Source organism: Gallus gallus, chromosome 13, assembly GCF_016699485.2.
Source record: "Gallus gallus isolate bGalGal1 chromosome 13, bGalGal1.mat.broiler.GRCg7b, whole genome shotgun sequence".
In the NCBI taxonomy this organism is placed as follows: domain Eukaryota; kingdom Metazoa; phylum Chordata; class Aves; order Galliformes; family Phasianidae; genus Gallus; species Gallus gallus.
This window is the reverse complement of record NC_052544.1, coordinates 14,364,423-14,389,810: the sequence shown is the minus strand read 5'-3', so window position 1 is coordinate 14,389,810 and position 25,388 is coordinate 14,364,423. Positions and strand designations below refer to the sequence as shown.

General features: G+C 38.5%; 1 protein-coding gene across 3 annotated transcripts in view; it reads left to right on the top strand.

Moving 5' to 3' along the window:
• SPOCK1 (SPARC/osteonectin, cwcv and kazal like domains proteoglycan 1) overlaps positions 1-25,388 on the top strand; it is a 257,804-nt gene that overhangs the window by 55,164 nt on the left and 177,252 nt on the right. The gene's annotated exons all lie outside the window — the stretch shown is intronic.

Genomic DNA, 25,388 nt, shown 5'->3' with positions numbered 1-25,388 from the left:
TTAAAGCCAGAAGGGTTGATCTTTGGAGAACAAAATATTTCTTATAAAATAAAAATATATCTTAAGGAAGGAGAACTATAGGGTGAAATTCTGAGGAAGGTTCTAGTATGGTATGTTACTTTCCTCTGTAATAATTTCCTTCTCTGCAGGATGGCTATACTGCTGGGGAATACATATCAAACAAATAGTAGAATGTACTCCTAGTATGCATTTCAAGATGTTGAGACATTTTTTTGTGTGTTTTTCATAACATACCTCTTTTTTTGATAATTTAAACATACATTAGGGTTTGTTCTTAGAGCGTTCTTATTAAAGGTCCAGACCCTATAACGTAAATGTTAAATGAGAAAGGGTGCTCTGTTAGAGCTGATCAAATTTGGTCTAAGAGGAGATGCCAGGCAGGCAACATATTCATGGGGTAGGCAGCCCCAGCCGACAGGTAAAAGTCAAGTGCTCAGGAAGGCTGTGAGCCAAATCCTGCTTTGGTCAGAGCAGCAGAGAGGGGGCCTGAGGTCTACAGGTGTAATTTCTGGTGGGAAAAGTCTGTTCTACTGTTTAATCCTTTTCACAAGATTAAAAGTCATTATATTAAAGAATTTAAAACTTTAGCAGAGGGACTGAATAAAATGCTCAATTCCATTGAATTCTAGACATGTACGAAGAGGGGTGAAATCTTCATTTGAGTATTTGACTCAAGGAGCAGCTTGAACTCAGGACTGCAGATTCATTGTGACCCTATTGTTATAAGTTGTTCTGTTAGAGCTTTGTTGCTGTATAATTCAAAATTGATCAAGGGAAAAAACAGTGGACAGGAAGGGCCATAAATCTCAGGCCTCTATAGGAGAACATGACCATATTTTTAAGAAAGAGCAAGAAAATGTGGAGTGTGACTTTGCTAGTATAAAACTGCTCCTTCCCACATATCCCAGTGCAGAATATGTGGTGGAAAAATACCTATTTTGGGACTGATCATTACATGAACTAATGTGTGAAGCCCCTGCCTCCATGCTCACTGTTTTGGGAAGATGATATTCTTTAGGAGCCTAATGCTTGAAACTGGGCTGAAACAAACGATATCTAAGATTCCAGGCTGTGAATTGAGGTTTTTTTGACCAGAAGATCCACTTTGCAGCAGAATAATGAGGCGGGATGAACTGCAGTAACCTCAGTTGTCCTGCTGTCACTAGAGACAAGGACTGTGTAAGCATGAATATCTAAACACTTCAACTAAAATATCAAAACTGAGATTTTAACACAGTTTGTTAATTTGTTTGTTTGAATAAAAATGTGGAGACAGCTCCTTTCCCTGTTCAGTTCTCAGACTTTCCTCCAAGAGCAGCAGAAGCTGAGCAAGGCAGATGGGTTGTCTTGAAACCAAACCAATCAGTTGCTGCTCATAGAAGAAACATAATGGTGTAATGGGCAGGAGGAATAAAACTCAACTTATCTCTGAAACAAAGGTGTTCATCAAATCATCTGTTACTGTTCCTTAGAAGGAATAATGTCCTTACTAAAATGAGGGTTTCCCAGGGATTTCAACAGTGTTTGACCCTTTGATTCAACATTTCAGCTGCAACCTTAAGAGCTGTGGAACAGTTGCGCAGTAATTTCTGTTATGTGTTGTACTTCTGAGCTAAAAACAGCATAGGTTCTGTTCGTGTACTGCAAGATTAAGTCTGTTTTATAAATGTGAAGGGTCTAACACAATAAAATATTAACTTTGGCACATACATTAATACATTATTAATGTAGCAAATGTATTATTGATGTATTTAATACATTATTAAATATATTAAAATACATAGAGCAGGGTAGCAATAATTTGCAGCAGCACCTCATGTTTCTCATTACTTAAAACTCTAAGTGATCCTATTAATTTTGACTAGATGTAGTCCATGGATGCTTGTGCATGCAGATACACATGAAGGAAATCACTTTCAAAGGCAGAAATAACTCTTACTTAAAGATAGATTGAGTACTGTTTGAGTATTCTTCTAGAATCCCAGCAGGTATTTATGGTGCCTCCTCCAGGGACTGAGCCAAAGTTCCTGCTCCTCCCTGGCATGTTTAGTTGAGCAGTGTATGTCAATTCTGAGAACAATTTCTGTTTAACAGCAACAGAGATGCAGGTAACTTGCATATACAGCAAATACTCCGTACTGCATATTTAGTAGAGGTGTCTGAATGTCTCCAGTGCCACCAGTGGAGCCCAAACATTGCATGGGTTCATGTTGCATCATATTTTTACTCTCATTCTCTGTAAGCTATGCAGGTGAATAGCAAACTGAACTTTCTCGGCTCTGCTAATCAATAGAACTTCATGTGCCTATGCTATTTTGGGCTGATGCATTGTTTGGCCAGTATGTGTTTACATTTATTCTATTTTACTGGACTATTTCAAAAGAAAATGTTTTCTGATCTAGGCTTTGAAAACAGAGAATGCTCCTAAGCAGAGATGTGACATAGCCATCTAAAACTGATCTTTCAGTTGCAGAGCTGTAACCTTCATATCGCTAGACAGCACAAAATATCTTGTGATACGTTATGTGTATTCTTTTATTCCTTGGTTAATATTGCTACACTTCCTATAAATCCGTTTAAATATCAGTGAAAGGCTGTGTTAGGGTGTGTGTGGGCCACCTTCCAACTCTTCTTTGCAACTAACAATAGACATATTTTCTGTCCATCCTTCAGATGAATCAGTATTTATGCAAACTGAACATTTTTCAAAAATAAACTTTAATTACCAAGGCAAAGTGAGGGTCTGCATCCTGTCAGAGACTGCCTTAACCATAAATGGGAATAAAACTGTGTGCTCATCCTGAGTATTTTTCACATCTTTGCTTCAGCTGCTGAGCCGGCCAACCAACCAGAAAAGCCAAAGACTTCACGGTCTGAGTTATTGGTATACATTTGTAATGTAATACTTCCCCCTCCTCCCCACCCCAGGATTTTGCTCTGTTCTGTTTTTTTTCCTTCTTTGCCTGACTGCTGCCATTACCCAGCCTGAATAGAATTTTGCTTTCTGAGAAGTTCTGGAATGTAGAAATGGATTTGGTCACCTTTCTTAGTGGCTGCTTTGAAATGTTATCTCCTTTCTAATCTCTTGTGTTAAAAACAGACAAACAAGAAAAAAAATCCATCATTGCCACCCCTTCCTCACCCCCATCTGCACCCAAAAAAAAAAGAAACAAACAACTGAAAAACACCAGCAACAACAACACCTGACTAGAGGAGGTTCCTGGAGACAGAAGGCACTAACACACTTCCTGACATGGAGATAACAAGAATCCAGCTTACATACCCAAAGTGTGACAATGTTTAAATTGTGTTTTCATTTTCTGTATACAAATTATTTTCAGACCTATATGACACTGCTTATCTTTGATTCTGGCAGCTGCTACCTGCAGCAGCTCAATGTGTGGTGCCTCAAACTGATACAGTATTTCCATGCCGGCACTGTCTTTTATCGCTTATAACTACAGTGGTATGAATGAAGGCAGACAATGGGAGGCCTAGCAGGTGATATATGCTCCCCGTGATATCTTAGCTTCTATTGGTCAAGATTATTCATTCTGATTTTAGCACTGAAACTCCTGTTTACTCCTTCATATGGGTGTGTGACTGATCACTGTGATTCAGAGCAGCAGAGGAGACTTGCATTGTCTTTTTTGCAGCTGGGATAATTATGTTTTCTTCAGAGAAGAACTGTAGAATAAATTATCTGCTGTTTCTAAAGCAGTATGAAAGTGCTGCATTACCCCCAGTGAGGGCTGTGTGAGTAGTTTGACATAAGTCCTAAAATGCTTTGTAAACTTCTAAGCATTTCTTCAGATAATTAAGCTCACTAGGAACCTCATAACTTTTTTGTCCTTTTTTTTTTTTTTAAAGCAAGTGGGCTAATTGGTCACAGAGTGGAGAATAGTCCTAGGATTGTATCAGGCTTGTTCATGTTACTTGCATCCCTGGTCAGCTTTCAGCCAAACACCAAATCCTTAGAATTGCATATTTGGAACTGGAAAATGCAAATAAGTCTGCAGTGTCTCCACTGATAATTAGGTTGGAATGAGCAAATAAATTTCTGAGCAGCAAACTAACAATGCAGTTTCCCACAGGTTTGTGCCATGTGAAAGCTCTTCCAGTTTTCATGGAGCTTCGGGTGCATGAATAATGCATGGGTTCACACCACAGCCTCTCCCTTAGTATTCTTTTAGGGGCAGTTAGAAGAGCTCTCATCTCATCCATCTCTGGTGTTGGAATGTAGTTATCTCTAACACTCTCTACCCTTCTATTACACTGATTTAAAATCAGTCAGTATATTCAGAGTTGGTGGTGAAGGGGATTTATAGACTTTTACAGAAACTCTTAGCACTGAGAGAATGCATAAACATTGTATCCTTTGGAAACAGTGCTAAAAAAAATAGCTTAAATGGGAAAATTTTGACTTCTCATACCTGTTGAAGTCTATTTCTGCTGTTAAACCAATTACATAAAGCAAATGGCTGGTTTATTTGCTGCTATGTATCCTGTTGTTACCTTAGAAAGGCCTGGATTCACTGTTCAAATTGTCCCAAGGCGTTACGCGTCGTATGGGAGATCTGCACTGTGTGAATCAGCTGGAAGTGATCTCTGGATGTGAGCTTGCAGGATGTTAAGCCACAGCAGAATTACTGAAGGTGTGCAACAAGCTGCCTGTCCATCTAAATAAAACAAAGCCCTTAATTATATAAACTGCAATATGTATCTCTCAGTAGTATCACTGTGACACCATGGAGCATCTGAGCTGGACTATAGATGTATGCCATTCTAAGAAATCATGTATAGAGGACTCAGCACCTCCACACATTTGTATATTCAGTGGAGATGCATCTTGTTTCACTCTTTGTATCAGCTCTATCATGTTTTATTTTTGTAACAGTATCACTTTGGTAACATAATTGCATTGCAAAAGTCTTCACTCTAGGTTGTTATTAATGGTTACGATATTGGCAAATTAATTTGGATACAGTTGTTTTCTCTTTCTAATACAAACAGTATTTGATTAATAAGAAACATTAGGAATATATAATGTGCCCATTATTGCAGTTATTTATTCACCAGTATGCATTGATGTCTGGAAGTGGGATTGTTTTTTTTTCTCTCCTACATGCATTGTTTCACTTCTATTCAGCATTTTAAATAGGAGAAATTAACAGGTAGGGAAGCAGCAGTGAAGTAGTAGTAATAATAAATGTGTTTAGAGCTGATGATCAAGCCATGTGAATCTGTTACAGTCCAAGGTATATGGTGAATATAGTTCCCTTTTAAAATTGGCACTAATGTCAGCAATGGAACGTTGATGTGTCAGTACTGACACTGGTGGGTGCTTCCAGGTGAAAAGGGTATCAGTGAGAGAGACAGCATTCATAGAAGTATATAAATAGATGTCCTGCCTGCTCGTGAAAAGTCTGATTTATGAGAAAGAAATGGATTATGTATATCAAAGAGAATACCTGGAGATGAAGTTGAAATCTGTTTTCTGTTCAGCCCACTTCTCTACCTTTACAGCTTCCCACCACAGTTAAATCAAGCTGTGCTATTTTTGTGCTTGGTCTCTACCCAAACCTCCCCACCCCACACACACCCACTGACATTTCTATGACTGCTTTTGATTTGTAGGAGAAAGTGAAATATGCAGAGCTCCTCGTTCTTCTTGTGGAAATGCTGTTGTTGTGGTTGTTGTTATTTGTTGGTTTTGAACAGCTACACAAGAGCACTGCTAATTTTGGAAGTTGGCATAATAATCATCCCTATGATTTGAGGGAAAAGAAAGTAATAACAGCCCTCTTGACATCCCTTTTTTAGTAAATCATAGAATCATCAAGGTTGGAAAAGACCTCTGAGATCATCCAGCCCAGCTGTCTGGACTGGACCAACTATCACCAATATTTCCCACTAAAATAAACAAGATGTTATATGGGCAATGACAAGGATCCATTTCTCCCCTTATTTATAGCAGTTCTAACAATTGTTTGAGAAAACAAATTCAATTTTTCATTCTTTATTAAGTGCTTCAGAAAGTCTTAGCTGAAATTTAGCCATCTGGGGAATGTTTCCTTCAGACTCATCAGATTTACTCCTGTAGTTTTGTTCAGCAACCTAAGACATGCTCCTTTGTAGATCCTTTGCTGATTTGCCTACTGTTACCACCTCAGTGATCATCATCATGATCATCATCATGATCATCATCTTCAGATCCAACTACATTTTTAGCCACATCCGCTGCTTGAATAACGTGTCATGAGCTACATGCAAGCACATGATTTTCATTGCTATTGGAGAGGTACAAGCTAATCAGTGTGCGATTGGTGACCAAAATTAGCTGTCATTGTTGTCCTGTCCACTTGAAATTCATAAGGAATGTTGCTTAAACTGAAGGCTTTGTGGTATGGAGTACCATGAGGCCCAAAGTTCCCTGTTCAGTAACACCTCCCAGAGCCTGGCACTCCCTTCAGTGTTCTTCCTGCAGCACTGAGACATGAATAGAAATGAATGTGCAGAGAATAGTAATAATGCATATGTAATTCTAAGCAGTGTGTGGATTCACGATGCATTGAAGAGAATTACAGAGAAGATGTGGAGGATCAGTTTCCTCAACATCTTGTGCTTATTTTGGCCAGTTCCCAATAAGAAAGAGCTGCTGTTTGCATGTGTTAATGAGCTAATGAATGTTGTTTACGGATATGTTGTGAGACTTAAGAGTTTGCTGATATATCTCTCTCTTTGGGCACAAAAAGTATGCCGAGTGTTACATTATGTATTTTCTATGTGATAGAGAATGATTACTCACTATAAGCCAAGACATAGTTTTAAGCAAAGAAAAAGCTTTCTACCTATGCCTCATTACCCACGATGACAGAGAGCATGAATGCCCATTTTGAACTGATGTATACTGTTAGTACTCCAGTGCTGTAAAATTGCCCCTCCCAGAAAACATGGAGCAGTCTTGCCAGTAAGGAAGCACGTAAGGTTGCCATTCCCTCCCCAGCAGAATATAGTCCTGTAACATTTTCAGACCTGACCTCTTGCAGTGTCTACAAACCTGTTCCTAGTATTTTAGAAGGTACCACCAACTCTGAAGGAATAAATGCTCTCACTGTAATACAAAATTACAGCTATTCCACCTAGAGCTCTCAGCTCAGTACATAATAAATAAATAAAATGAAGGATTTGCTCTAAAAGTTAAAGCCCCTGGTTATTCTATTTCACTACTGTTAATATCCATAAATCTGTTCATCTCTTTTAGCTAATCTGCATAGGCATTTGTATTATGAACTCCACTGTGTTGTCTCAGTGCTTGTGTATCTGTTTTATATTAGAGAAGAAACATCTTTAATTTAATTAGTTCAATTTATGGTGTGGATGTGTTTAGGATTTATTATACAATGAATACTTATTCAAGAGAGATTTAATTATTCTTTTCTACATTTGAGTAAGAGTAACATAACCTCAGCAGAAATGCATTTCTGTTAAGTTTATAGGTATTAGTTTTTTCCAGTGAGCTGTATAAAAGCTGATGAAAGAAAAATCTAATGCAGACACAGTAAATTACTCTGAGCTCCCACGTCACACTGGGATTGAGCTCAAAAAGAATTAATGTACGATAGGTTTCTATAGCAGATCAGAAGAAGCAGAGGAAGTGATCCACACATCCTCAGCAGAACACAACAGCTCCAGTGCTCAATATGTTCGCCCATGTTTTGTCCATCTAAAGGGTACAAAGCAGGAAGTCAAGAAAGCATTTATCTTTATTCTGCGTAAAGGAAGTAGAGGATGACAAATTACAGATTGGAAAGGCTAAACCTCTAGATATTATCCAAGAAGAATTGATCAAATTCTACATTTCGAGACGTTGTTACTATGCTGTAATGTTAACTAGGCAGCACGAGTCTAACTGACAAACCTGTCTCATCATCTCTTTCACCAGGTGTGTAGAACCCAATGTTATGTATTAAGAGAAAATTACAAGAATTAAACAGGGATGATTGTGATGATGTTTTGTATTTTTCCTACACTTCAGTTCATGATTTCCCTTTCCTGCTGCCTTGGGTGTACTGTGGCAGCATTTTTTATAAGAAGTTGCTAGGGTAGTGTATGTTTTGAAGCAAAACCAGCTTTTTGGTTCTGAATTAACGTGCTTCTTACAGTGGGATGTATCCCATTCTGGAAAACTGGAATTTTCCTGTGTTTGTCTGACAGTGCTTCTACAGAAAACAGAAACTTTGGTTTCTGTTGTGTTTTGTTCTTCTACAGCATGGTTGTCTACAGGGGAAGACAGAGTACTGTTAAGTTGGATGGGAATGAACTTTAGCAATGATCCCCTCCTCATCACCCCCACCTTGAAGCAGGGACAAGAAAATATAAGTATGTGTGTGAAGTGTAACAGAACTCAAAGGAAAACAGAAGACGACTCAGCTTGAAAACCGTTGCAAAGGGAATGGACAACCCATTTGGAAAACCTGTTTGCAAACAGCTCACTTTTGAACATGTTCAAGCCCAGTTAGCAGCCAGGCTATAGTAAACTAGCAAGTCTCCACAGCTTCTGTTCTATGTATTGATGGCTGTGCTTGAGAGAAGCTGCCAACATCAATATTGATTGTTCTGTCCATTCCAAAATACACTGCATATGTCAGAGTTTCTGCCAGATGAATCAGCTAACATTGAACTCAGTGCAAATGCGTGCAGAGCTCAGTGGTAAGATTCTGAGAGAAGACTGCTAGTTTCTCTCAAATATTTTTTCTACCAAAATGAGATATTCTTCATTAATATGTGTGACACCGAATTGTCTGAGTTGATGCTTAGAAATCCTAACTAGACACACTCAGATTAGCAATAATGCTTGTAAGCAGTGAGAATTAACCAGATATCCTGGTCCTTCTTGAGCATGTGAAATGCTTAGGCTGGTACTGGATATCGCTGTAAAAGTTTAGGCTACAGTGCATATATAGTTTCTTAGTATGGGACTGAAAATCCTAAGATTTCAGGGTCATCTTTCAGCCAAGCTCTGCTTGCAGGGGAACTGTTCCCACACTCTTTTAAATATGCAAGACATCAGTGACATAACAGAGTCTTTCAATAATAAGGTAAACTTTAAAATAAAGTTACAGACCTTAGTGCTTCTGCATAATGAGGCAGCTAGTCATTTTAAAAATGATTTTAAAAGGTCAATTTTTCCATTTCTGTTCATGAAAAATGTTCCAGCTTTTTCAGTACTCATAGACTCCACAATCATGGGTGCTGGTTATAATACTTCAGTCTGATTTCCTGCATACACCTTTGACAAGAGGAGCTGAATTCTTCATCTTCTCTGAAATCATTATGTATTTGTTTCTTTATATTGCAAGCAATTGGGAATCTCAAATCAGGAATGGAGGTTTTTTACATCAGTTGAAGAGGAGACCCTTCTCTAAAAAGCCTAAATTATCAGTCTCTGTTACTACTGTGATAATTACTTGTTTTTTTCACTGCATGAGTAGTAGGTTTTTTCATTTTAACCCTATAGCTTTATATTTGGCTCCTGCAGTTGCTGTCTTTATTTCCCAAGATCATATTTCAGTTTTCAAGACATTTTCATGTGGTTCAAGTTGTGTCTGGTACTGAGTTTGAGTTTATATCAAATTGTCTCCATTCTTTTAATGTAGGGTAGGCCAAATCTGATTAAAATCACTCTTAATTCTTCACTGTGTGTCATTCAAATGTTATGTTCAGTGATCACAATGGATGAACACAACTGTGACTTGATTTGAAAAGAGGTCAGTGCTATGTGACTTGCTTTTGTTTCCTGTGATAGTGGGACAGGTTGCTCAGAGCCCCATGAAGCTTTGTTTTGTTAGAGTACATGTTATTGAAGGAATAGCTCTGAATTTGATATGGAATTAAAAAATATTAATAAAAACTGAGTGTAACACTTGGGTGATAAAGACTTAGGCATAGATTTCTTTTTCTTTTCTTTATACTGAAGCTACAGATGTGTCATTGAGAAATGATTTTGCGTCTCTCTGTGGTGTACTCAGACATCTCAGTGTCTGATTTCTGGTTGGTAGAAGCAGTCTCAACTTGCATACAGTCAGGGTTTGGTCACCTTACCTGGCTGTCAGAATTTCAGCAAATCTGTTCTACAGGAGCCATTAGCTTCTGTTTGAACTCTGCAGTGCAATATATTCAGTGTTGCCTGTTCCGGTATATTTCCTTTAAGCAAATTCTCTTTTCATGCTCATGGTAGGATAGTCAGCATCAGAAAATTATATCTGAGTTTGCTGATGAAGTGTGTATGCTCCAGAGGAAAGAAAACCTCATGCTGTCACTTTGCGTGTGTATGTTTTTGTGTGCACACATTGGGAATTGTATACTTTAATTGTTATTGGATGCAGTATCCAGGTTTGTGTTAGGATCCAATCATTTGCTTTGCCATGCCAGATGATAAAGCCAAGCTTATCTCTAAAAAAGCTTTTTTCCTTTTTTTTTTTTTCCTGATTTTTTTTCCTTTGGTGCTGCTCTCAGGTAGCAGACAGCTAGCAATTTAAATGAGTTGAGTTTATGGATGGCTGCAGAAGCTGTCTTCATTCCCAGCCTGTACATATCCATCAGCCGTTCTGCAGCATTTTACTGCAGCAGCAGGGCACAGCTAATCAGAGCCATCCCGGTGGAGCACTGCGCCGGGCAAGAGAGCACTGGGCTGCTGGAGCAGGAAGGCTGTTTGAAACTCAGGCAGAGCCTTATTACATGAGTAACCTACTCCCAAGGAAACATGCATGTAAAATCCCTCAGAGGTTTTAATAGGAAAACAATGTATTCTGCTACTTTCGGGTTGTATTTTAAAGGCAAAAAATACTTATGGCAAAAATTTCCTATTAAAACCTGCAGACTTTACCTAATGTAATCATACATGCCTTACATCACAGCCACTGTTTTCTTCATTTTCAAACCACTTTGAAGTGTAGAACTGATCATCATGCCAATCTGCTATGGTAGATGCCTTGGTTGTTTACGACAGTGTTCTTAGCCATCGGAGAAATGTTAAGAGCTTGGTTAGCATACCAAAGCGTAGCTCACATTTCAAAAGGAAAATGAAGTAAAACTGTGTATTTTAACTGATGAACTTATAAATGAATAATGTTGATATATAAGACAGACAGCATAGCATGATTCTTGCTTTGGAAGCATATTCTTGTTGCGTGTATATCCAGCCTTGCTCCTTCCCACTTCCTTCTCAGGCTTTTTTTACTATGCATTCCAGAGAAGCAAAGGAACCCCTGTGACAGCCAGGTGAATATATGTGTTGTTAATAAAAACAATATTTTAGCTATCAGTCTTCTGAGCTGAAGGGATACATGTAGTAACTCACTGTTCGGAGGTGGCAGCTCTGCTCCAAAGACCCAAGCAAATTTTGACCTTTGATGTATAGAGAAGGAAGGGACCTCTCTGGGATCCAAAGAGTGCTATTTTGTGTTATGATTTACCAGCATTTTAATTCAATCATCTTTGCTGCTGAAACCAGAACAGGTTATTTTTGTGGGGATAAGCTTCTCCTGAGTGACTATTTCCCAATTGCAAGCACTGTGAAAGGAAGAGATGTTTTTAAATAATTGAGAGAGAGTCGGAGAAAGTGACAGCCTGAAGCAAGGAAACTTTGTTCACCCAGGAAAGAGGAATTTGGTCTGCTCAGTAGAACAGAGTAGGCCAGCAGAGAGCAAAGCACAGAGCACACAGATGAGACAGATAATAGACAAAGGCAAGCTGCTGCCTCTTGGGCAAAATTATCAATTTCTACTTCGACAAAGTCACCTTTCTTCAAAGTTTACTGTTCCATCTATGGACAAATAAGTGTCAAATTGTCAGTGGTTTATTGGATGGTTCACAGCACAGTAATCAGCCCATAAAAATATATGGCCAGAAATTTTGGGTAAAGGATCAGGGAACTTTCTCCTTCACTGTTTTCATCAGTGCCTCTGCTTTACTTGCTGCTAGGGCCAGCAGAGCCCAGTCCTGCCTGTCTGGGAGTCCTGACCTGACATCAGCCGTGAGCTATATGTGCATATCTTTACATCTCACCTGCTCTCTGCCTTCAGCCTTGAGGCATCCTGACACATTTGACATTTCAACAACCTTGAGCCCTCAACACTTTTTGCCTTCCCACGTAATTTTATCTGTAGCATTTTACACTCAGTCCTTTACTGATCTGTTCCTGCCCCACACCACATTCCCAGCCCCACTCCTTCATACCAACCAGCCGGCTCTCAGCCTCCTCGCCTTGTAGTGACCACTACACCGTCTGAATATAAGTTCTGGTTCTACAGAACTACTGGGTGATGAAGTCTTCAAGCAGATAAACAGTCTGGCTTGGATTTGTTTTACAATCAGTATAAGATTTTCTAGGTTTTAAATGTAGAAGACAATCCATCGCCTAGCTGGTAGTTATGATAGCTGTAAATGACCAATACTCATCAGAATGTAAAAAAAAAATTGTGAAGAATTAGAAATTGTCAGGAGGATCAAAAAAAGATGAGGTTCTCTGACTGTCATCAAAATAATAAACAGCTTTTTCAGGAAATTCCTTGAAACTTTTCCTTTACTGACAGACTTGTACCAGACATAACTCTGTTTGATGATTTTCCCTACAGCATCAGCAGTGTTTTTGCCAGTACTGTTGCTGTAGATGACCAATATAGTCAGAAAGCAATCCTTCATGCTTTAGCTTAAGAGGGAGTGGTGTAAATTCTCAAGCATCGTTTCTGTTATACGTATAAAAATAGATTAGGAATTAATTCTTCAGTCCATCTTCTCTCATTTCCACCAATTTTACATCCATAGAGAGTCTGCTCATTTTAGTTCAGATAGTTGAGATTTATATAATTATAGGCAAAAATATAATGTGGCCTCGTGAGTACAAAGTAAACAAAGAACAATGCGTAATTAAAGATATCAAGGACACACAGGAGACAGCAACACTACTGAGAATCCATCAAATGCATCAGAACAGACAGTGAAAAATCATAGTATCTAGAAAACAGCCAGAAGTCAAACAGAAAGCAGAATAGGAGCTGTTTTCCTAAAATAAGTTGAAAAAAATGCCAGAGTAGAAGATAGTAAGTCAGAGAGCAGTTTGGCAATGCCAACTGCAGCAAGTGGAAAAGCCAGGCTAATGTCATAATTAGAAGAAGTAATAAAATTGGGTGCATATTCTGAAAATGAGGCTGTAAATACTAATTCTACTAAAAAAAAAAAAGAAAAAAGAAAAAAAAAAAAGAAAGAAATTACTGTGGGTGAAAGCCAGTATGAAGTGCAGAGAAATTTAACTAGTGAGAACAGAGGATATTTTAGTTTGACTGAATACAAAACCACAGAGCCAAGCATAGGTAATGAGAAATCCTTGAGGGATCTGCATGCTGAAGTTGAAGTAATAGGCACAGAACAAAAGCAACTGCTAACAGTCTTCTATAAACACTCATTCTGCTGCTGGAGTTGTCAGCAATCAGAGAGAAATCTTTTACGGTGTTTGTAAAATGTAGAACCACTGAACCTTTCAGAAAGAAATACGAGAGATGCAGGTAATTGTGCAGTTCTCTTTAATGGTAGTACAAACCTTCAGGAGGAGAATGGTAAATTCAAAGAAGCGCTCAGAAGATGCTGAAGGTCTTAAAAATCAGAATCATGAAAACTTACAGATAATGACTTTCTGCCTTTGGCAGGGATGTTATTTGGAGATTTTGATGATTTTCTGAGACAGGAATTTTACATTAACAGTGCAGAACTGCATGCAATAAGCTCTAAACCAAGAGAATTTTGAATAGAGGGAAAAGGCTGCAGGTAGAAACAAGTGCACAGATGTGGTGGGTCTGGAGAGTCGTCTGCATGGTCACACCTTGTAGTGACAGAGGATCACAGGGAATGGTAAGAACGGTTATGCGACGTACCCACTTATACTGACATACTGGTGGCTGTTGCTGTTGTTGTTTTATTTTTTTCCAAAAATGAAAGGCTTTAATTTTCAACCATTTGTAGAGATAGGGAAAAGAGGAGTGTACTGAGTGTAAGAGCTAAATAAAGCAGTGCTGCATTGTGCAGGGGTGTTGGTGTGATGAGTGTGTTTGTTCATCCTTCTGAGCAGATGTGAGACTCAGTGTTCCCTTCAAGTTCTTCCTGGCTTTTGTCACAATCAATGAATCTTGACTTTTGAAAAAATAGTTACAGATGTATGATAGTTCCCAGCAAATCTCAGGACCTACCAGTCCTTCTCAGAGGTGATTACTAGAGATGTAATCTCTGAGGGGCATCTGCTATAAGGAAAATAATGATTTTAAAAGTCTGGGTCATTGTATGTTGACAGCTGTTTTTTGAGGTCCTTGCTTGCCTTCTTGCTATTGTTATATTTCCCTTTCTGGATTAAACTCACACAGCATCAGAACTTCACATCATTTTCAGTTAGTCATATTGCTCATACCACAGTCCAGCTCATGTGATCTGGAGTGCTCAACAATCCAGTATTTAATGAGGATCTATTTTGATTTCAAAGGTCTTAAAAATAGCGTGCAGGGCATGTCCTTAATAGCATTTTAGTTGTCATCAAAGTATTCTTTGGAAACAAGTCTCCCAGCTGCCTCCAGTTACTGCATGGTTGTTCACACTGCAGTGTGTGTAAAATGGAATTGTTATTGACAAAAGGAAGAAACAGACTTGCTTTGAGATACACATACCTGATGATCAAGAGATGAGTTCAGTGGATCAGACTGGAGCTAGTCTGAGGCAAAGGGTAGACTTCATGTATAAGGCAGATGTTGGATCCTCAGCACAAATGATTTCATTCTGCAAATCCTCTCCTAAGGCACCGTGCTGCTTATTGACGTTGATGTCTGAATCTGTGCTGCAGGAGGATTAGTATGTGTTCTTTCCTTCCAGAACATACATCTGTAAACCTGCCTGTGCAAATCACAGCTGAGGAAGGGTGTAATCCTTCCCCTGTCACATACCGCTGTGCTTTTCAGCCATTGCATGTTCTCAGTTCACTGCTAGGAAACAGTATATTATAACATCATTTCCATTTTGCTAGCTGATTTCAAGATTCTAACATGAGAACGAGTGCGTGCAGACCCAGGCTGGTGCAGAGGACTCAGTTTCCTTCCAAACACCCAGTGTAAAACTGTGGCAGTGTTAGTGCCTTCTGAAGCCTAGACAAACTAGGATATGTAGGAAAGTCTTACTCAAAGCATATTTTCTCTGTCTTCAAGCAGCTAGTATTAAAATTCTCTGGGGTATTTTCATTAGGTTGTATTTTTCTCTCTTGATTTCAAGTTGCGATTTCCCTTGCAAACACTTCTCAAAATACTTCTGTGAAAATGAGTTTGCCTCTGTTCAAATATTCTGACAGCTCATAATATCTTTGGCTGAACTGACAAATAGCTTGACAGTGTTCCTGGAATCTGCCAAGATACAGTTTTAGAAATCACAAAGCCAAGCAAGGTAATAATCTAATTGAACGTTACTGCAGCTGAGCATTCACATTCCTGGCTTTCTTTAATTCAATTAGGGCCGGGCAAGTCCCCAGTTGCTGGAGTTATTGTTTTTTTCCCATAGCAATGGTAAATATTTCAGTTTTGTGTTTCCCTGTTAGCACGTGATTACCACTTACATTTCATGGTTCGCTTATAGCACATTTAGCCAATCTTCAACTTGTTCCCTTAGATAATGGGATGAACAATTGGAATGACCTTAATGTATAACTGCTCAGAATTAGCTTCAGTGCAGGAAATCCTATGTTTATATTCGCTGTCTTAAATCATATTTTTGCGGACATATCTTTAAGATGCTGATGTTTATTAGGATTTTTCAACGTTGTTTGAGTCTCCTGGTTTACACAGCCAAGACAACCAATCTCCTGATTTCCCAACCCCTACTGCAGTTGAGGAAATCTCCTTCCTGAGTCACAACAGCAGAGAATTCTGCCTTGAGTGGGAGCAGAAAATTTAACTGTGATTTCTAGCAGTTTGGGAAATTACGGTGTTTGGGCTATGTAAAGATAATAGCGAGTCTATGTCAATCAATCTCCAATAACAAATATTTCTTAGATGTTAGGATGAAGTCTTTTTTCATATATCGAAACAAGTAGAAGTGTTACTCAAAATCTCTGGTCTTACTATGAGTGAATAATGGTATTTACTAAATAAGTCTGCATTAATATTTTACAAGTAAAACAGCTTTCCTGGAGGTTTTCAGAGCATGCTACTTCTTGTGACACATGAATAAAGTTGAGGCTTTGGCTTAGCAGTGTGAAAAATTGTTTATGAAGAGCATTTAATCATACAATCATAGAAATCCCTGAGCTGGAAGGGACCCACAAGTACCATTATTCCAGCTCCTGGTTCCACACAGGGCCATCCAAAATTGAAACGCTGTGTCTGAGGACATTGTCCATACACTCCTAGAACTCCAGCAGCTTTGGACCATGAGCACTGCCCTGGGCATTCTACTCCAGTGCCCAACCACCCTCTGGTGAAGAACCGTTTGCTAATACTCAAACTTAAGGCACATGTTCATTAATTCAGTCACTAAAGACAGAAAGAAACAGATATGTTTTAGCTTCAGAAGCTACAGCTGGGTAAATTAGCTGTGGAATACCTGCCTCAAAACTTCATGTAGTATAGTGCATGGAACCAGGAAAGAGGTCAGTTTAAAACGTACATGGCATTTAATAGAAAACAGAAGAATAAAAGAATTTTTAATAAAAATAAAATTTTAAAAGAGATAAACGTTGAGATTTACTTACTTTAATAGACTAATGAAATTGATAGAAACGTATGTTTATCTGTCTTTTGGATCATGGGGTGTTCAATTAGAGTATGTTTCTTGAGATCCTCAGCACATTTACTTAATAATTCTGTGTCTGTTCTTATATATATATATTTCCTCTAATTGCAAATCTCTAAGATTTGTGGATTAGTTGCACAGCACATGAGAACTATTTTCTCAGTTGGGAGAATTATACAAGTAGTTGTACTAGACCTCAGGTGTAAAATTATAGCTAATAGAAATTCAAATGTTCTGCTGTGACTTCAGAAGTCTTAAAGATCTTCAGCACTCTTCAGATGTTTCTAAATGCTGCTTTTTCAGGTACTGTTCTTTATCAAAATGCCTATTTGGTTTGCTTTTGACACATTTCATGACTAAATGCCTCTCAGAGCGAGCAGGATATTGGGAATATGCTTCTGCTTACAGCAGAACAGTTCAAAAAACCTTTTTTGATATCTGGAAGCTACATATTCTCTTGAGCCATGGCTGCTTGGTTAGAAGGTTTCTGAGATTGCAAAATAATATTTTGCTACCTCTTACTTTCTCATGTCATTGTTCATTCTGTGCCATGCCACAGTATGTATTGACCTTTTATCACTGAAGCACAGATGTGCATGCTCTGGCAAGTTCAAGAGTGCATTATATCTCCCTACAGGAGACTCTTGCAGATGTCTTTCCTTGTGGTCCAAGAAGCTTGCTAGGTTAAAAAATGAAAGCTCACTTAGTCTTCTTAACTTTGCAAAAGATCTTCACTTGACAAGTTGCTTCATCATCGTGCTCAGAGCTATAGAAATTTAATATATTTCATGTATTTACTTTGTCCTTTTCTCAGCAGCTCTAAATGTGCCAATTTTTGACCATGTTCACACTGAATATTCCTTCCAGGGGTCATGCTGCATGAAATTTCTTATGTAAACAAAAAAAAAACCTTAAATGATGGATTGAGAACCACTGAAAGCATAAACAAAATTGCCAAAGTTTCTGAAGTCATATGACACAAGTGCATTGTATTTGAATCTTTCTTTTCACACTTAGTTGTCATTATTGTGAAGTAAAATGGAAATCGGAGCTGAGTATAGCTGTCATCAGCTGGAGTTTTGTGTTGAAAATAGTATTGGTGTGAACTTAGTGGGCTTATCTCAAGGTGAAAGGTTAGAACACATCATGAAATCAAATTATTGAAAGACACCAGGATAGTTGCTGTGATCAAATGCAGTAAAGTCCTTACCCAGCAATGATGATGTTCTCATTGGTTTGGACTCTTACTAGCAAACAGAAGTGTGCAAATTAAACTACTAGGTCATCCACGTCATTGCAAGTGCAACTCTAACTTTTGTGGCTTAAGATGTTACAGATGGATTGTAATTTGACTTTGGACAATGTTCTGTGGACTTCTTGAGAAGAAAAAATTATGCATAGATTGGGTGAGCAGTCAAGTGCTGTCATCTTTGGCTGAAATAAAACAAGATCAATCCATATGGAATATGAACAGTCTTAGCATTTAAAATATACCAAAGCCATCACTGCAATTTAGCTATCTTTTTCCAGAACCAGAATATTTTACTCCTTAAGTCTTCTCATTTCCAACTGTTTTTGATTGATTATTTGAGCTACATCTTTTCAAATACTATTCCAACAAAAGCATTCTCACCAGGATGTTATTGCTTCAAGTAGATGCTGATTAGCAATCATTTTACAAAAGGTAACATTTTGTCATTGTTACTTTTCCTCTGAGTCAATAAATTAGTTTCTCAGTACGCAGAATGACGTCTCACTTCATTGGTGTAATGAATTAATGAATTATGGGCAGTAAAATGTTACATTCTTGCACCTCCTATTATCTTTTAGGAAATGGTTAGAGATAATACAAGTGCATCTGTAACAAAACAGAGGCAGCAGGGACTTCTACTGAATCAACCAGATCCAACTCCTATAGAAAACTTCGTCGCATGAAAAGAGATGGAAGGGCCATTTTCTTTTAAGCTTGTTGTCAGATTTGCATAGTGATTTTTGATGTTTTGTTGTTGTTGTAGAAAGGATAAAATCCCAGTGATAATTAACAAAACTGTTTCATGAACTGGAATGGAAGGCACACAATTTGTAATGGCTCGTGGGGTTTCTGGTCTGAAAATGTCCACAAATGCCTCACACAGTCAGTAACTGGTTGACTGTAACTGCTTTTTCCTGATCCAAATTTAAGAAATTTCAAATAGTGATTAAAAGCAGAGCTGCAAAGTTGCCCTTTTCAACAACAGTGTGAATAGTTTGATTTCACCTCTTGTAAAGAGCTTCAAAAGTACTTGGAGCTAGATTTTGCTTGAGGCTACAAATGAAACAAAAACAAAAGCATATGTGCTTCCAGGGACAGTTCAGTGCTCATAATTCAGTATAATTCATGCATTCTCCTGACAGTCATTAGTTGTGCATTTAAAGAAGCAATTTGAAAGAGTAAGGACACATTAACTAGTTTAACTACCTCTTTACATCTCAGAAAATTGTATCACTGTGAATAACAAAGTTAGATGAGTAGATTTTGTTCAACTGCTGTTGTTCCCTTGTATGTTTTAACCACTGCGATTTGTACATCTGCGTGGAATATAATTACCATTTTATTCATAACTTTTATGACTTTAATTCCAAAAGAATTATCGTTTTATCTCATGCTGAGTTTATTCCTATATCAGGACATTGAAATAAAAAAATAAAATCACATGATTCAACAGATCTCCAAAGACTTTGTAGAATAAAAGAAAGAATAAATGTATTTAATCATGCAAATTGCTGATCACTGTAAAGCAGCAGATACCACTGTGAAAGAAGTGTTAGGGTTTCTTTATGAGAACATTATTATCCAGATACTAACCCCAAATATGCAGCTAAAAAAGGCCCAGTGAATCTGCCACAAACAGATTCTCTAAATGTAATCTCAAAGCAGCACAGATACTGAAAGTGGAGTAACATTGCCAATGGCTTTATAACCTTCAAGCTTAATGTGCTTGGTTTGCAAGCTGCCTGAAAACAATTGCTTTCTAAGTATGTAATTTGAGTCTTTGAATGAAAATCCAGATGCAGAAAGAGTTTAGTATCTTTCCTTCCAAATGTATGTTTTAAATATACCCATTGAGGGTATGATTTATTAGCAGTATCTCTATGTGGAGGATCGGTAGGGGATCATTCTTAAACCATATTCACAGCGACAGCTCAATGTAGAGCACAGTGGCTTTGGTTAGTGCAAAGCAAACAAATGAGGAGGTGAGAAAACAATGCTGGGGTCAGGATTTTGACTTGTATAAATCAATGGAGATCTATATTGATTTCACACAGTGGGCATTTGTAGTTTTTGTGTGTATTTCTTGGAACCACAATGAGGATCACTAGATTCAGTGCCTTAGCCTGTCTACCCTGTTGCTGATTCATGCACAGTGGTAGTTCACAAATGAGAAATGAGGCTGTTTTAAGAGGTTTCACCTGGAAGGAAGAGGAATATACTTCTGTAGTCTGTGGCTCTGCTCCTTGCTTCCTGCTGAGCTGGGTGCTGCTGTCTGTGAAAGTGAGAGTTAACGACCCCGGGCCTTTCTCTGTCTGTGCTCCCTGCTGAAGCAACTGCACAATTTAAGTGGTTCCTCACAGGTCAAACTGTGAGGACCTGCACAGAACTCATAGCAAAGAGGATGTGTGCATTTTGTAAGAAGTAAAAACCTCATTGGTCTTAGAATTGGTCTTGACCGTGTTCTCTCTGTCCTCTGAAAAGTGTAACTTCAGTGACATATGTTCTATGGCAGACTCGTTTTCTAATTGTTACATAAATTCCAAGGCATATAAAACAAGTGCTAAGAAGTGTTTTAACAGGCGGACCTCTCAAATCTATTTTACCGACATATGTTCTCTGGCCTCCCATGAGGGCACTCAGCTTTTCTGCCCTGTAGCACTGGGCTGGGCTCTCCTGGTGGGAGTTCTCAGGTGATGAGCCCACAGCCAGCTGCCCCAATTTGAATCTCTTGCTGCCTCGGCACCCTGTGATACGTCACTCCTCCCAGTCCCAGAACTCTGCTGCTGGCCTCTTCTTTTTACTTGCCTGCTGTTTACCACCTACACGCTCCCTCCCACACATCCCTGTTTCTGAGTAAGTGATTTTAAATGTAGGTTACTCTCTAGCAGTGGGAGCCCTGACGGATGTTCAGAAGCTGAATCAAACGTGTTTGTTGTCAGAGATGGATATGGAGTTATGGTTAAACAGAGATTTGCATGCACGTGCAGTAGGCATCAGGGAGCAACCAAGGAAGCTCTCCAGCACGTGGAAGCAAATGTTGGAAGGAATAAGGCCTTACTAATTTATGTAGTCAGTTTCTATTGAGCTTCCCCACAGATTGCCACAGAATCTGACTGCCTGAGGAAATTGTTTCGGTTGAGATGCTAAATCATCACTACATGACCTCTTGTCCTCAGGCCCTGTTAGAAGTCAGCCTGTCTTCCCTCCAGCCCTAGTTCCTCCCTCCCCTTGCTGTTTCTGCAGATAACCAGATTGGAGGCCCTTCACTAAGGTCAGGGAAAGGGAGCTTAGGGCTGGAGAAAGCATTGAACAGGACTCTGCTATGCCTCTAAGATGGCTCTGTGTGGCTGAGGCATTATATGTAGGGGATATCTATTGTGAATTTGCAACAAAAGGTGCAAATAAATGTTCTATTTTTCAGTCTGGTCTTGGAGTTGTATCTGTGGCAGTGCAGGAGATCAGTGAGGACTCCTGAGTTTTGTCTTTACAGCTTAGAGAATAAGCTGATATGTCTGTGGGACTTGTAGAGGTGTGAGAAGCTTGACGAAAATAAGTTTGCTAAAAAATTATTTAACTTTAGACAGGGAAAAGAGGCTTTTTAACACATGCTAATGAAAGGAAGAGTTCAGGCAGAAGTGATAATATATTTCTAAAGTTTAACTACTAAAAGGACCAGTAAAGAATAATCAAGCCAAGGCCGTGTTTGCAGTTTTAGGTGTCTCAGCACAAGCTGGAGCAGACAGTTGGGTGATTGTTCCAGCCACCCAAATCCATCAGGTGTGAGTGCTGGCACAGTGCTGCACTAAAGCAGCGATAGAGCTTCTGGCTCACAGCTGGCCTTCATTCATCCTGCTTGAAGCACAAGCAGAGTAGATGAGCATCTGTTTGCCCTCGTCATTGTAGACATACCCTTTAGCATCACTCTTATGGATAAACAAAAGTGATTTTGTTTAAAAAAGAAGTATTTTTAATTCCTACTATATTTGTCCTTTAAAAGAAAGAAACAACAACAACAACAACAAAAAAAGGGTACAGAAGAGCAGCTGGAAGATTTCTACATAAAAGGCCACATGGTTGAGTTCTAAAAAATGAGTTATTATTCATGCTGACATTGACCTAATGGTAACTTATTTGTCAATTATTTTCAGCTTTTTTTTTAATTTCTGAAATTTTGGCCTATGAAAGCTGCTGGCAACACCCTGCAGTAGAACAAGAGTGGTAAATCTTGTTTCCTGATACAGAGTACAAAAAGTACAGAAATTTTGATTTAGAAAGAAAAATGTAACTTTCTGGGTCATGCTAATCAGAAGCAATTGTGCATGTCAGTGGTAGCTTAACAAAAAGGACATGTGTTGAGAATGGAACATACGAGAGTGTAATACCTGGTCAAGGTTCTTTTCTATACTAAGGATTTATTTGGATATGTATTTATATATTTCATGTTGTTATTAATAAATCAATATTAATGTATTTAGCATAATGTATGAGCTCAATGTGATCCCCTTAAGCCAGCCTTATTTTCTTGCTAAAGCGTGTAATTATATTTCTGTTGATGACTTAGCTACAGTACTCTAGAAAAGTTCTGACATCCTCAGACCTTTCACACCATGTATTAAGGTGTCCAGGCACAGTCTGGGAAGATTTCTTTCATCTTCACCAGTGTAAACCCCAACGCTTCAGGCCTTTCTGGGAAACGTATCACTAAACTTTTTAGGGGTATTCCCTACCAAGTCAAAATGAAATTTCCACTACAGTTTCAGTAAGAAAAAGCATCCTGATTGGGTTTTCCCAGGAGAGACACAAAAGAAAGAGCTCACAGACAGCCAGAGGTGTCCTAGCATGCTTAGGATTCTGGAGTTAGCTCTTGATACTAATACAGGCTCTGGGCACTAGCTGCTGTTGAGCAATCTTTATTCACTGATGTATTGGGTGGGTCAGATATTTTATCTTCCTCTTAAATAAATAAACAACTAATGTGTAATATGCTGATGCAAACTATTTGCCTAAAACAAGCAATAGGCCTTGGGGAGATGTTTATGATACAAGCTGGGTTGACTTAGCAAGCAGCAGCTGGTGCTTTCACTCTGCTCAAAGTTGGAATGATCTTCTGTACTGAAAGGTAGAGAGGCAGAAAATGCAGCTGCATCTTTCTGGAGCTAATTTTAAAAAAGTAATGAGCTGGTAATTACCACTTTTCCCAGCTGGTTTTTATGAGGGTAAAAGGTTTAATCATAGATGGAGGATGGAAGAGGAAAATACTAGGCAGGCTGCAAAGCAGCGTTAATAAATGTCCCTCCTGGAGATACTTAGAAATGTAAGCTCTTGTTGGCTGGGACGAGCTGGAAATGAAGATTACCTCCACAAGGCTACCTGTCAGATCCTGGGGCTATGCTTTTCTGTACATCAGGTTTCTCTGGCAGGTTCCATGATGGTGGTTTCGCATTGGCTCTGCTTGCTGCTGGCTCCTTCAGGTCAAGGTGATCTTCCCAGGCCTTGGGCAAGCAAACTGAACCCAGCTCGCTCCAAAAGATGCAAAGTGAGGGGGATTTGCTGTGGAGGTTTTTCAGCTGGCATTTCATTCCTACTTGATTTGTAAATATAAGTTTAATTAAAGCAGTAAAATATAAATATTTATGCACCCATTTAGCTAATGTTGGCTTCTATTTATAAACAAGAGCATCTTGCAAGAGGTTCTTTTAGACAAGTGAATAAAGTAAGTATGGAGTGCCTCTGTGTTAAATTAACTGTGCTTCATGAAGTCATCCAAAATATCAAGTGTTTGCTAAACCAAGAAGTGACAATGGAGAAGGTTTGGTGGGAATAGCACTGGAGATACTTAATCTTTGGGAGAACCAGAAACCAGAAAAATGTTGGTTTTTTGTTGGTTTTTTTTTCTTTTTTTTTTTTCTTTTTTTTTTTCTGATTCTTTTTATTGTTACTGTAGACAAATGGAGGGTAATAGGAGAGAATGGTAGTTGTTGTTGCACTGGTGTTATGGTCAGTTTCTGTTTGGCAGTTTTTCTAAATGACTCACAAGGCACTGTATCACGCAGGTCTGTTTCAAGGCTTCGTTTTGCAAATGACAGCTATCAGCTGTTTGGTAGTGTAGTAGTAGTTTGACTGTGGCATTTCTGACAACTTTTACATTCTATCTACATGAACAATAGGATCATTAGCAGAGGATTTCCATACCAACTTCTTTTTCTTTTATACCAATGGGGTGCATTAATTTTGCCACATGTTTGGTCTTTCTTGATGTGACTTCATGATATACTTTCTGACTGAAAATAATTGTCTCAACATAGAGGAGAAAGAACTATCTTTAATTCAGCCAGTTTACAAATGTAACTGGCACCTCAAGGCTGAATTCACCCATATATTCTGTGTCCTTGGATGAAATCTTCATAAAAGTGTGTATAAATCTCTGATGATATCTTTGGGATATTGTGTAAAGCAATGAGGCCTGACAGCTTGGAATTTTTTGTGAGCATTAAACTAGCACTTTTTAATACATCCTTTGCATGCTTAGTTTAACATATGATGATTATCTTGATTTACTTTTTTGATGGCATATCAGTCGAAGTTGGATGGATTTGACACCTAGCTATTGAGTAATAAAAGAATATTTTGGTCTTGTTAGGAAACAATAATTTATTGCACAAACTGCAGTGCAGTCGTTCTAAATGACTTGAAAACTTGTTTTATCTCATCTCATAATTGCGCAAATCAAAATAGGGATAATGCAATAAAGAACCGAGATCAGAATCTATCAATCTATATTTGTTTTCTTACAAACTTTTCATTTCCTATGATTATAACTTATTTCTTTGTTAAATTTCCTGAGAGTCAAATCATGAAATAGGGCTCTGCAGTACTAATTGATTAATAGATTCAGAACTGAAATGACAGCTCCTGTCCCATGTCTTGTGATGGAAGTTAGATCAGGGAATGCCTAAAGCTGGCCAGCAATCGATGAATTATTGTCTATGTACCAACTCAGTTTATCTGCATTGCTGCCTCAGGTCTGTGTCTGTCCTAGGCAGCCAGTGGACCAGTAAACTTCTTATAGTGTGGCAGAAAGGCCAAAGGTCTCATCCTGCATGCAGTGGGAATGGAATAGAACTCAACATTTCCTCATGAATTGATGGTTGGGACTAGTTTGACAAAAGATGATGCTATACTGAGTATTTATCTCTGATGTGAAACTGGGGCTGTCAGGGACACAGGACTTGCAGCAAAGCTCCTTCATTGTACCCTTTAGTATATTTGTGCTCTGTGGGAGGGACAAGAAAATTCT